Below are 12,079 nucleotides of genomic sequence, written 5' to 3' on the forward strand. Positions count from 1 at the left end.
GGCACAGAGTGTGGATGCAGGGGGCACAGAGTGTGTGGATGCAGGGGCACAGAGTGTGGATGCAGGGGGCACAGAGTGTGTGGATGCAGGGGCACAGAGTGTGTGGATGCAGGGGGCACAGAGTGTGTGGATGCAGGGGGCACAGAGTGTGTGGATGCATGGGGCACAGAGTGTGGATGCAAGGGGAACAGAGTGTGTGGATGAAGGGGGCACAGAGTGTGAGGAGATGAAGGAGGGCACAGAGTGTGTGTGGAGATGAAGGAGGGCACAGAGTGTGTGGAGATGAAGGAGGGCACAGAGTGTGAGGAGATGAAGGAGGGCACAGAGTGTGTGGAGATGAAGGAGGGCACAGAGTGTGTGGAGATGAAGGAGGGCACAGAGTGTGTGGAGATGAAGGTGGGCACAGTGTGAGTTAGCTGTAAATTATTCTTTGACAGAAATATAATTGAAAATTTTTTAAAAAATATTCTTTTCCCTTGGGTTTAGGTGTATTATTTTTGCATACAACTAAATAAGTGTTTCTGTCCTGACCTAAATACTTATTACGTTTTTTTTGACTACTTATTATTAAGTTTTTTTTGACTACTTATAAAACAGGACTGCTTGGTAATTATTTTGGAGGGGTGCCTTGAAAAAATTATGGAGACTCTAAGGGTGCCGCAAACTGCAAAAATTTGGGAACCACTGGACTGGGCTATAGTTGTTCCCATCTCTGACATGGCAGATTGTCCCATAATCTCTTCTTCTCTTCATCTCTTTCTGGTGGCCCTAACAGTGGCCCAGGGGAAATGTTTGGAAATTAACTAACAAAGTGTAGGACCTCTTATTGACTGGTTTATTTATTTTAAAAAAATGAACTGAAACACTTTAATTGTGCACAAGGGGACTCCATAAAGTTAGTGACCTTTGAAGAGAACTGATTGCACAATGGTTTAATTAGACATATTTTCCAAAACGGGTGAACACTTATGTAAGGTAATTGAATATTGTCTGTTTTTATTTGTAATTACTTAAGATAATTATATATTTTTTGACCTCCGAGGGCGGCTGATGACAGTGCCGCCGCCTCTCTCCCTCTCATTGGCTGCCCATACTATATAAGGCAGTTCCTGTCCTACCATCTGTGCCAGAGTATTAGGTCTTACTCCCTGCTCCAGCGTTCCTGTGATTTGGCTTGCCTGACGACCTCTGATATTCCTATACCCCTACTACCCGGATTGTTTGACTTCTATTTGGATTTTCCCTTGTGCATTTGTTGCTCCAGACTGTCACCGACCCAACTTGTCTGTCCTCTCTTCTGGATTCCCCCTTGTACCTCTTTGCCAGCACGTTACCCAACCGGCTCACCAGACTACTCTCACCCTGTGCCTCGCTATACTAGTCAGTGAAGGACCGCGACCTGCGTGTCTCCTGCAGTGGAGCCCATACCTCCTTGCGGAGGTTCTTGGTGAAAACCAGGGACACGTTTGATTCCGCACCTTCCTCTCGAGTTGTGCCAACGTTAGCAGGTACTCTACGCCTAAAGTTGTGATGCTACCTCGGTGACAGCAGCTGCCTCTACAACTTCTGTGAACATGGGGGAAAAAGTGTCTTGGCTCTGTGTCCAGGAGTTAGCATGAGGCCAAAGAAAACTACTGGACCGACAGCTACTCCAAGCTGGCAGATAACCACAAGAGTGCCCATGCAGCACAAAAGAAAGAGCTTTCTCCAGAACAAGAAGGGGAAGGAGGTTCAGCTGACAGTCTCTACCTAATGATTGATGATCTAGCTAGACTAGAGGAATGGTCAAGAGTGTGGCAACTACAGTTTAATGCCCAAACATGCAAAATCATGCACTTGGGTCTCAAAAACCCAAAGGCTAAATATAGTATTAATGGCATAATAATGGAAACTACTGAGGAGGGAAGGGATCTAGGAGTCACTATTTCAGGTGAGATAAAGGCAGATAAGCAATGTAACAAATCAATGAGAAAGGCAAGTCAGATGCTTGGTTACATAGGGAGAGGAATCAGTAGCAGAAAGAAAGAAGTAATAATACCACTGTATAGGTCATTGGTACGGCCTCATCTAGAATACTGTGTTCAGTTCTGGCGGCCATATCTCCAGGAGGATATAAATACATTAGAGACTGTACAACAAAAGGCAACTAAAATGATGAATGGCCTACAGCACAAACTATAGCAACCAATCAGATTCTAGCTTTCATTTATTTAGTACCTTCTACAAAATGACAGCTAGAATCTGTTTGGTTGCTATAGGCAACATCCCCACTTTTTCAAACACGCAGCTCAGTAAATCTAGCCCTAAAAGTGTGTATAGTTTGGAGCAGAAGGGTAAAGGGGGACATGATAGAAACTTTCAGATATATCAAGGGTTTTAACAAGGTGCAGGAGGGAAACATTCTTCAAATGAAGAGAAGTATTAGAACACGAGGACATGTACTGAGACTGGGGGGAAGTAGGTTCAGAGGATATGTGAGGAAAAATTACTTCATGGAAAGGGCAGTGGATAAGTGGAATAGAGAGAGTGTATAATAGAGATATAATATAATAGAGAGAGACAAAAATTGGCTTTACTTTCTCTAGAAAAAACAGATTAAAATTAAGTTTTTTAAAAAAATACAATAATCAATACTACTGAGTTGTAGACGCGCAGTGTACGTTACCCAGGACAGCTGACACCCATCCATCCTTCACTGGTAACAGTTGCTGCCGTGGGCATAAAAGTTTGGAGAAAAATGAATGTACACAGTCTGATTGGTTATCAGTGCAGCTTGTTGGACATGCCATTCAACACTCCCAACACGCTTCAATGACAAATGTTTAGCGCAGGCTATGTACTTTTAAAAATGAGAAAACAAGGATGAGTAGCCGCTGATCTGTAGGGTGATGTGCTAGTACGGTTAGGGGATTTTATTAATACAATGTTTTGTTTGTCGGGAATTATCCTGTAAGTGTTCCTTGTATGACCATTTCAAAGGTAAATTATTCAATAACTAAAGGTTCCAAAAGTGCCCACAAAGAGGCATTGGCCTGCCAAATATTCCCTAGTAATTAATTTTAGATAAATGTCTGTCTACGAATCTCCAGATAAGGCACTTTTAACCCCCTTTGTCATATTTCCAACAGACGGAGCTATTAGTAAACACTTCTCGTTAGATCTTGGATGTGCGGTCGTACTGTACAAGAAGATAAAGTTACAATAAACGGATGACAATGTGTGCATGGTTAACAATGTTTAAGGAGTACCTGGTTGTTAGCAACCTGTCTGCACAGGCTTTTTTAGACCCAGCCAATTATATTTTCTTTAAGCGTTAGGGATTAGTCTCATTTTAGGATGGAAATACTCACAATAAAGCAATTGCACCGATAGCTGTAAATAATACAAGTTCAGATCTCTCATCTTATATGGTTATCAAGGGTTAACTTAATTGACAGACAGAAATCACAGGGACAAAGTCATATACATTTAAACAGTTCCCTAGCACCATTCATTGTGTCCAAAGCTTTGGGGGTATATTTGCTAAACTGTGGGTTTGAAAAAGTGGAGATGTTGCCTATAGCAACCAATCAGATTCTAGCTGTCATCTTGTAGAATGCACTATATAAATGATAACTAGGGGCCTGATTCATTAAGGATCTTAACTTGAGAAACTTCTTATTTCAGTCTCCTGGACAAAACCATGTTACAATGCAAGGGGTGCAAATTAGTATTCTGTTTTGCACATAAGTTAAATACTGACTGTTTTTTCATGTAGCACACAAATATCAACTTTAAATTTAAGTGTACAAATAAGCTACCAAGTATTTGGGTGCTACATGAAAAAACAGTCAGTATTTAACTTATGTGCAAAACAGAATACTAATTTGCACCCCTTGCATTGTAACATGGTTTTGTCCAGGAGACTGAAATAAGAAGTTTCTCAAGTTAAGATCCTTAATGAATCAGGCCCTAGAATCTGATTGGTTGCTATAGGCAACATCTCCTCCCACAGTTTAGTAATCTAGCCCTTGGTATTGATTGATATAATCATGTGTGTGAGAAAGCCTAAGAATAAAAAATGGCAACTTGATTTTGTCTCTTGGTACTGTCGGAGCTCATCCTAATGTAACCCTTTAGCTGGTAGATGTTCCCTGGGTTATGGGTGTTCCATTTGTAGCTATATAGAACAAACTGATGTTATACCTGAAAGGAATGTATATTTGCTTTTATCACATAAGGCTGCTGGAGTGATTCAGCAGGAGCAGTACTACGTCCTTTCTAGTTTGACATGTCCGCGCCGCTTCTAGTTCCGTTTAAAAAGCAGCATGTTTTTGGGCGTGGGTGCTTTAGAAGTCTGTGGTTAAGCTGTGAGTTCAACATGAATGCAACGTGAACTCAGGATTTCCTTTGAAGTTTGACTCCAGGGATTTTCCCCGCCTACTAGGGGGGGCTGAAGAAGAGAAGAAAAACTCTTTAAACTTCTCCAAGTGCCATCTAGCTAGGAAGAAGTTTCAGAAGAAAATTGCCTGTGTTTGAACATGGCTGATATTCCACTAACCTTAGCCTTTCTGTTCGAGAGAGTGTGTTGGACTTGAAGGGAATCTCTGAACAAAAGTAAGGCTAGCGCAGGTGAAATGTTTTAAAGAGACAAATAGATGCTTTAAACCGTGATACAAAGACATGGTTAGTAAACACGGATTAACGGTTAAATAATGGGATCATCACAGGTTCGTAGACATCTGAGGAAATTTAAATAGTTTGCATTTTGCTGACAGGGAACAAGGATTTTCTTCTGAGGCAAACAAGCCCTTGGTAAAAAGCGAAGAGAAATACCTCAGAAAGGAAGCTTGGATCACTGATATTAATTCAGCTTGCATAGAATAATACTTCAAAATTAAAACTTATGGTGATGCATTGGTTTGGTGGCATTAGAAAGCAGTCGCATCCTTTAAAGTTCCTCAGACATTTTCTAAAATCGAATACTTCTATTCAAAGGACTCCTCTAACACCTCCACATGAAGCTGCACATGTACCTGGAGGAGTCATTGGGGGGAATTTAATTAGCCGCAAAGTGTCTCACGGACATTAGACACTGTGCGGCGGAGATCTTGACAGAAATCTCCGCCCATTTTTCCTATCGAAAAATGAGCAGAGCTTTCTACCATAATTAATACCAGCAATGTGCGCGGCACGAAGTCCGAGCACCATATCGCCGCCAATTGAATTCCCCCCATTGCACTATACACCTGCACTATACAGTCTAGCACCAGGCTTTGCGTGTCTCCACTCCCTCTGCCAGAACCAAACCAAACACCATAGAGAGTGGTGACATTAAGGAGGACAGAGACCCCTCCATAAGTATAAATAGGCTCCCTCTGACAAATGAGAGCAACTGGCTGAACATTCATGGAGGGCAACCACAAGGGGATGGCTGGCTAATTTTATCCCTGGTGGCAAGAGTCAACTCGGCAGCCTATTGGGAATATTTTAAAGGAAAATAATTCAGATGAACCAGCCCAAGGTAGCCCACTATGAAACCAGACCCAGGGGGGAGGCGGGGGAGGGTTAAATGCTGCCCCCCTGCCTTCCAGCCCAGCTTGCCCCGGGCAACCACTGGGAATTTACCACACTCTCCTGAAAACTGCTCCTGACCAATCTCTGTGATGCACTTGGACAGCATGGTCCTACTACATTCACACCCCAACTCTCAAGCTGCAGGAGCCAACTCTCCTAAAGTAGCAGCTCAGTACTGTCAGTGCAACCACACTTGATTATGTGAGGCCTTCTCTTGAACACACAATACTGGGCATCTCAGTTACTAGAAAGGGGCTGGATGGGCTACAGCAGTGGGTCCCAAGCTTTCTCAGTTCGAGGCACCCTTAGGGTCTCCATAATTTTTTTCAAGGCACCCCTAAGTCAAAATAATTACCAAATAGTCCCCCGCCTTGCTTACCACCAGCCCTGGCCACGGCACCCCTGTGAGATTGCCGCTGCACCCCAGGGAGCCGCTGCGCCCAGTTTGGGAGCCACTGGACTACAGGGTCCAAGCCACAACTATGACATCTAATACAGTCAGTATCCACATACAAAGTTGGGACTCCAGAACTATTGTAGCTGATATAGTATAATAAATAACCCGCTAACTTAATATAGTGAAAAATCTGATTGTAAAACAATACACATCTCTGCTCAAACATAAAACTATATGATTGGAACATTCCCTCTAAGGGCCCTATTTACGAATGAGCGGCAGTAGCGATGATTTTTTTTTTTTTTTAATGGTCTGAAAAATCTTTTAAAACCACTATTTAGCAAAGAAAAATGTAATTTAAAAAGGAAACAGCAGAGCCGTAACTTTAAATTTTAGTGCCCGGGGCGAGAAAAAAAACCGCTCCCCCCCCCCATCCTACCTTAGCCCTCAGTTTTTACAGAATGAATTTAAAATATTCATAAACTGCGCCCCCTTCAGCGTTGTGCCCTGGACGGTCGCCTCTATCGCACAGCCCTAGTACTCATTTGCCTTTGCGATACTGGCCTGGAACGGTAAGGGTTAACAAGCCAGGTGCACTCCACTTATCCAACCACCTCTCCCCAGAGCAGGGTGAACTCTGAATCCAAGGAGGAAAAAGCAACTGCACTTGGAATCCAGGAACATAAATAATTGCTTTCTTGAAGACCCCCAGCTTTCAGTACCCCTCACTCTGTATAAGAAGTATATAATCAGGGACATTACTAAGACTAAGGGAGAATAATGTTAAATACAGCAGCACAGTGGCTTAGTGGATAGCACTTCTGCCTCACAGCGCTGTGGTCATGAGTTCAATTCCTGACCATGGCCTTATCTGTGTGGAGTTTGTATGTTCTCCCCGTGTTTGCGTGGGTTTGTTGCGGGTGCTCCAGTTTCCTCCCACACTCCAAAAACATACTGGTAGGTTAATTGGCTACTATCAAAAATTTACCCTAGTCTCTGTGTGTGTGTTAGGGAATTTAGACTGTAAGCCCCAATGGGGCAGGGACTGATGTGAGTGAGTTCTCTGTACAGCGCTGCGGAATCAGTGGCGCTATATAAATAAATGGTGATGATGATGAAATACAAATGGGGATTCCCTTTGAGCCTCCTTGTTAAACACAAGGGTCACAATAAACTGCGAGGGCCCCAGGAGAGGCTCTAAAACTTGCCACCAAATGGAATCTTCTATTAACATTAAGATCCCCAATTTCTATGGCCATGAACAAACCATAGTGAATACCAAGGAAGGACAGGTCAGAGATCCTGAGGTGGCTTGCAGTCCATAAAAATCTACTTGAGACCTGGGGGTATATTTACTAAACTGCGGGTTTGAAAAAGTGGAGATGTTGTCTATAGCAACCAATCAGATTCTAGCTGTCATTTTGTAGAATGTACTAAATAAATAACTAGCATCTGATTGGTTGCTATAGGCAACATCTCCACTTTTTCAGACCCGCAGTTTAGTAAATATACCCCCTGATCTTAATTTTCATATGTAGAGACATTGTCTAAATTGCCAAGAAGGTATGAGAATAACAGAATATATATTACCATACTACCTCTTTCTTAAATGAACCCTGGTAATTTTATATGTTACCTCATTTTGCAATTGCTGTATGTGAGCATTGTATACTTTACTGTTTTTACACATGCTGCATACAATTAGTGTTCTATAATATCCAAAAGTTAACTAACATGGGATGCGTGTAGAGCAAAACTGAATTGAACCTTATCTCTATCTCCAATCTTGTTAAGATTACAGCAGTCTGGTAAATTACGACCAATGAATTATATACAGTATAAGGGGTTTATGAAAGACTATTTCCAAATAGCTGATGGACCTCCTTGAGATATATATCAACCATTACTTGTTAACTATTAGAGTCAATTCTTATGTTGAATTTAATCGGTATTGTTGGGTTTTCATTGTGCTGTGTGCAAGGCGTATTAAGATTTTATTTTAAGATATTTCTCTAAATGGCTCCATGATTCTCAGAAATGACGAATTTGGCTAATGGCCTGAGGAGCTGAACATGACCACCTAGCAATGCTCATGCAACTGTGGGCTCGCCCCCCACTAGTCCATTGGATGTGAGTTAAACCAAGTTTCAGCCTTTTGCTCTTCCTATAGCTCAACATTTTTTCCTTGCACCTTAAGTGTTATAAGTCACCTTATCCCCCCTTTACCACCTTTCAATTTTTCTGCCTTTTGGAGCTGTGCTCCCTGATCTGTTCCTTAGTCTGCAGGGAATATCGTTGATGTTTATTTTTTTTATCTCCTCTCTTTGATTGTTAAATAACCACTGGGGTGATCTCATTTAGGACCTCATTTGTAGTTGGACGCAAAGTCTGTTTAAGAAGTGTAGGAGTGGGAGTGTGCCGCTGCTTGGTAGGGTTTTACGAGTGGCAAGCAACCCCAGTCGCATCCCACTCGTAATACCATACTGAGCTGCGAGCAGTTCCTACAGCTAGCTAACCGCTTGCGCCACCTAATTCCTGCCGCACAGCTTTAGCCCTTTTTTGATGTGAAAAAAATCCTAGTCGTCTCACTGCGACTAGGATTTATTTACATGGTCACGCCTTCACAATTCCGTGCTCCACCCATTCTCTCGTAGTGAGCCGCAAGCTGTTATTGCAAGCTTTATTGGATGCGCCTAAAACGGACTTCGTCCGACTCTAAACGAGGTCCTTAATGTGTATAGCCTGAATAGCCCCTAAAAATATACAAATCTCTATTTCTCTCCAATGGCAGGATATGTGGTATTTCTACAGGAAACCAATTTTGCAGACAAAGACCTTTCCCAAATTATACTCAAAGTCCTCTGTCCATGCGTGCAACGTCAGACACAGACACAGAAGTGGCAGCCCTTCTCCACTTGAGGTGAAGCCCTTGAAAGTGTTAGATATCTCATATTAACAGCATATTATCAGACACTCTTCATAATTTCTCCATTACCTTAGTAAATGTTTATGGGCCGAACTGCGGTCTACTCCTCTTTTTTTCTTCCCTCGATCAGAAAATCTTGTAAGATAGATAGGAAGAGGTGATAGTAGCTGGAGATTTTAATACTGCCCTAGACAGCAAACTAGACACACCTATCCCCTCTTCTGTAGCTATAAATAAACACAGCTCAAAAGCACTTCTTACCCATCTCAAAATATTTGCAGACCAAGCTGTGACCCCCAACATCACTAATAAATTTTTCATATAGCATGGTCAGACCGTGCCCATGTAGCAGTTGACTTAAAGTGCTGTTTGATCTTGTCTCTCTACAGCTATGTGGCACCCGAATGTATCTCTACTATAGGTCGTATTAAACAGGGAATGACCCAATACCCAGAAGATTACTTTACACTAAACCGGCTGCAAGACACCTTTAGTAGACTCTTTGGGAGGCCCAACATTCCATTATTAGAGGTCAACTCATTCAAATTGCTCCCTGAGCCAAGTGATTACAAGCTGATTAAAGGCAGAGAAGCTCCACAAGACCTGACGGTTTCTCAGACGTGTAATGTAACACATTCTATTGGCCACTTGAACAACTTATTACTGACACTCTTTGGGTCAGGTAAGTCTAATTTTGATGAAAAAAGGACAAAGTGGTTATTAAATTTGAATAGCAGACACAAATTTATATTGGAATCAGGTGAGATTCTAAAAAGAAAGCACCATCTCTGGTGACAGTTCAGTGGTGTACGCCTACTTCATATAGGAATCATTGTTAGTACAATTTTAATATAGTAGTGTGAGCTAATTTCCTAGATGAGGATCATCATCATCATCATCTATGTATTTATATAGCGCCACTGATTCCGCAGCGCTGTACAGAGAACTCACTCACATCAATCCCTGCTCCATTGGAGCTTACAATCTAAATCCCCGAACATACACACACAGACCGCGAGAAACTAAGGGCAATTAATAGCAGCCAATTAATCTCCCAGTATTTTTTTGGAGTGTGAGTGGAAACCGGAGCATCCGGAGGAAACCCACGCAAACACAGGGATAATATACAAACTCCACACAGATAAGGCCATGGTCGGTAATCGAACTCATGACCCCAGTGCTGTGAGGCAGAGCTAACCACTGAGCCACCGTGCTGCCCAGAAATGTAGCTGTGAGTGTCTCCCAATGACATCCAGTTCTCATGATCTCAAACCTGCCACAGAGGTCATCACAGCTTTGCATTTTACCCCTAGAGGAACCATAAGTTAGACAGAAGCGCAGAAAACAATGCACATGGCTCGTGCCGCAATGCACAGATGGCATGGTCTTGAACAAACGCCGGTTAATTATATGGGTGTCACAAGAAATGGAGCCACAGCTATGACATGCTCTCTACCAAGCTTTCATTCCAGGCATTCGACCATCTACTCTTTGAGTGACTGTTGAGGACGGAGGGACACTTGTCAATTATACAGGTGCCGCAGAGGGCATTGTGAACTAGGTTGGCAGTGTGCTGATGGCAGATGGGGGGTGGTGGTGGGGAATACGCGTGTGTCTACGGGAAAAACACCAGAGAGGACCGGAGGACATCAGGCAGTATTCTGCACAGCTAACCTTCTGTGTCAGGTGGCGGTCATGTCAAGTGTGGCACCCATATAATTACGAAATACCGGGAAGCCATCAAAGAATAGTAATGGCTAAGCAATCATTTTGTTAGTTTAGAATTAGAGAAACAAGGAACTGTTCTTCAATTAAAAAGGCCAATATTGAAGTACTCTGTTCCATCTATCTCGAGTGCCCCAGTTGAGAAACTCTATTATATATAATTCAATACTTTCGTTACTATTCTCTTTTTAAAAAAGCACCAATACATATTCATTTTTTTCAGAGGGACAATATGATCAGAGCACACGTTCATTTAAGATCGTCTGATTGAATTGCGGGTCAAAAGCGTATGTCATGTTAGTCACTTATAGCAAACACTTTTTTTTAACTACTTTAGTAACTACTTTTTGCATTTTACATTTAAAGAGTACAAATGACTTACCTGGCTGTAACCGCTGTCCATTGTTCATACTGGCTCTCTAGGGGGTAAATGTATCAAGTTCCGATTTCTGCCATTTGCCGGAAATCTGCGACTTTAAAGGGGATATTTAAAGTGGTGATGGCTTGTAAGGGCAAGTTTTCCGTTACAAGCCATCGCCACCCACTGTACTACATTATACAGGCAATGGGTCCGTCCATTGCCGCTTTAAAAGCGGCATTTGCACTGTGTCTATTAAAATGACGTCATTTCTTTAGTAGATATTTCTAACAGTCGCATTTTACATTTGTAGATCATTACAGCTGGCGGACAGAATTAGTGCCTGCTATATGGTAAGTCCATATTCTCATACTATCGCTATTATTGGTTTCTGACTTAATTTGTAGTTGTTAAGTGTGTCGGCTTTGTCAGAGCAGCTGACACGTACCACACCCGTTTTGCCAAGGTGCAAACTTACTCATTTTTTTCGCTTTCCTTTCCTTAATGAATCAGGCCTGTTGTCTATTCATTCATTCATTGATTTTCTTCTGTTATCGCCATCCTGATCCTTGTTCAATAGGCTTCCCAGGCTTTGCTATTACCGCCGGTACCTCCTTGATTTATAGGGCAAAGGGCTATAAATATGCCCCTAGATCTTACATTTGGAAGTGGGGAAGTGCTCCTTTCTTGTTAGATTGGTTACAGGATGCAAGGATGAAAGCACTGAGCCCCATTCTTGAGTGACCCTCACGCCGGCCGAGCCGTGGACTATAGATCTGGCGCAGATGCTAGAACTAGAGATGGTCACTGACCCCCGTGTTTTGGTTTTGGATTCGGTTTTGGATCTGGATTACCGTCGTGTTTTGGTTTTGGTTTTGCAAAACCGCCATTGCGTGTTTTGGTTTTGGTTTTGGTTTTGTTTGGTTTTGTTTTGCTATTTTGTTGGAAAATACATGTTTTTGTGCCTAAAATAACCCAATTTAGTGCTCCAACTGTTTTAGAGATAAGTAATCTAATTGTTGAGGTAATAAATCATCCAAAAAAACTGTTTAATTCTTCGTTGGTAGGCCTTCATTTATTCTACACACAAAACAGATTGTCTTCCTATCCCTCTATG

At 42.2% G+C, this 12,079-nt stretch overlaps 1 long non-coding RNA gene across 4 annotated transcripts in view; it reads right to left on the reverse strand.

The window, feature by feature from the left end:
• Positions 1–12,079, reverse strand: part of LOC142101036 (uncharacterized) — a 201,232-nt gene that overhangs the window by 113,388 nt on the left and 75,765 nt on the right. The window lies entirely within an intron of this gene.

This window comes from Mixophyes fleayi, chromosome 9, assembly GCF_038048845.1.
Source record: "Mixophyes fleayi isolate aMixFle1 chromosome 9, aMixFle1.hap1, whole genome shotgun sequence".
NCBI classification, from domain to species: domain Eukaryota; kingdom Metazoa; phylum Chordata; class Amphibia; order Anura; family Limnodynastidae; genus Mixophyes; species Mixophyes fleayi.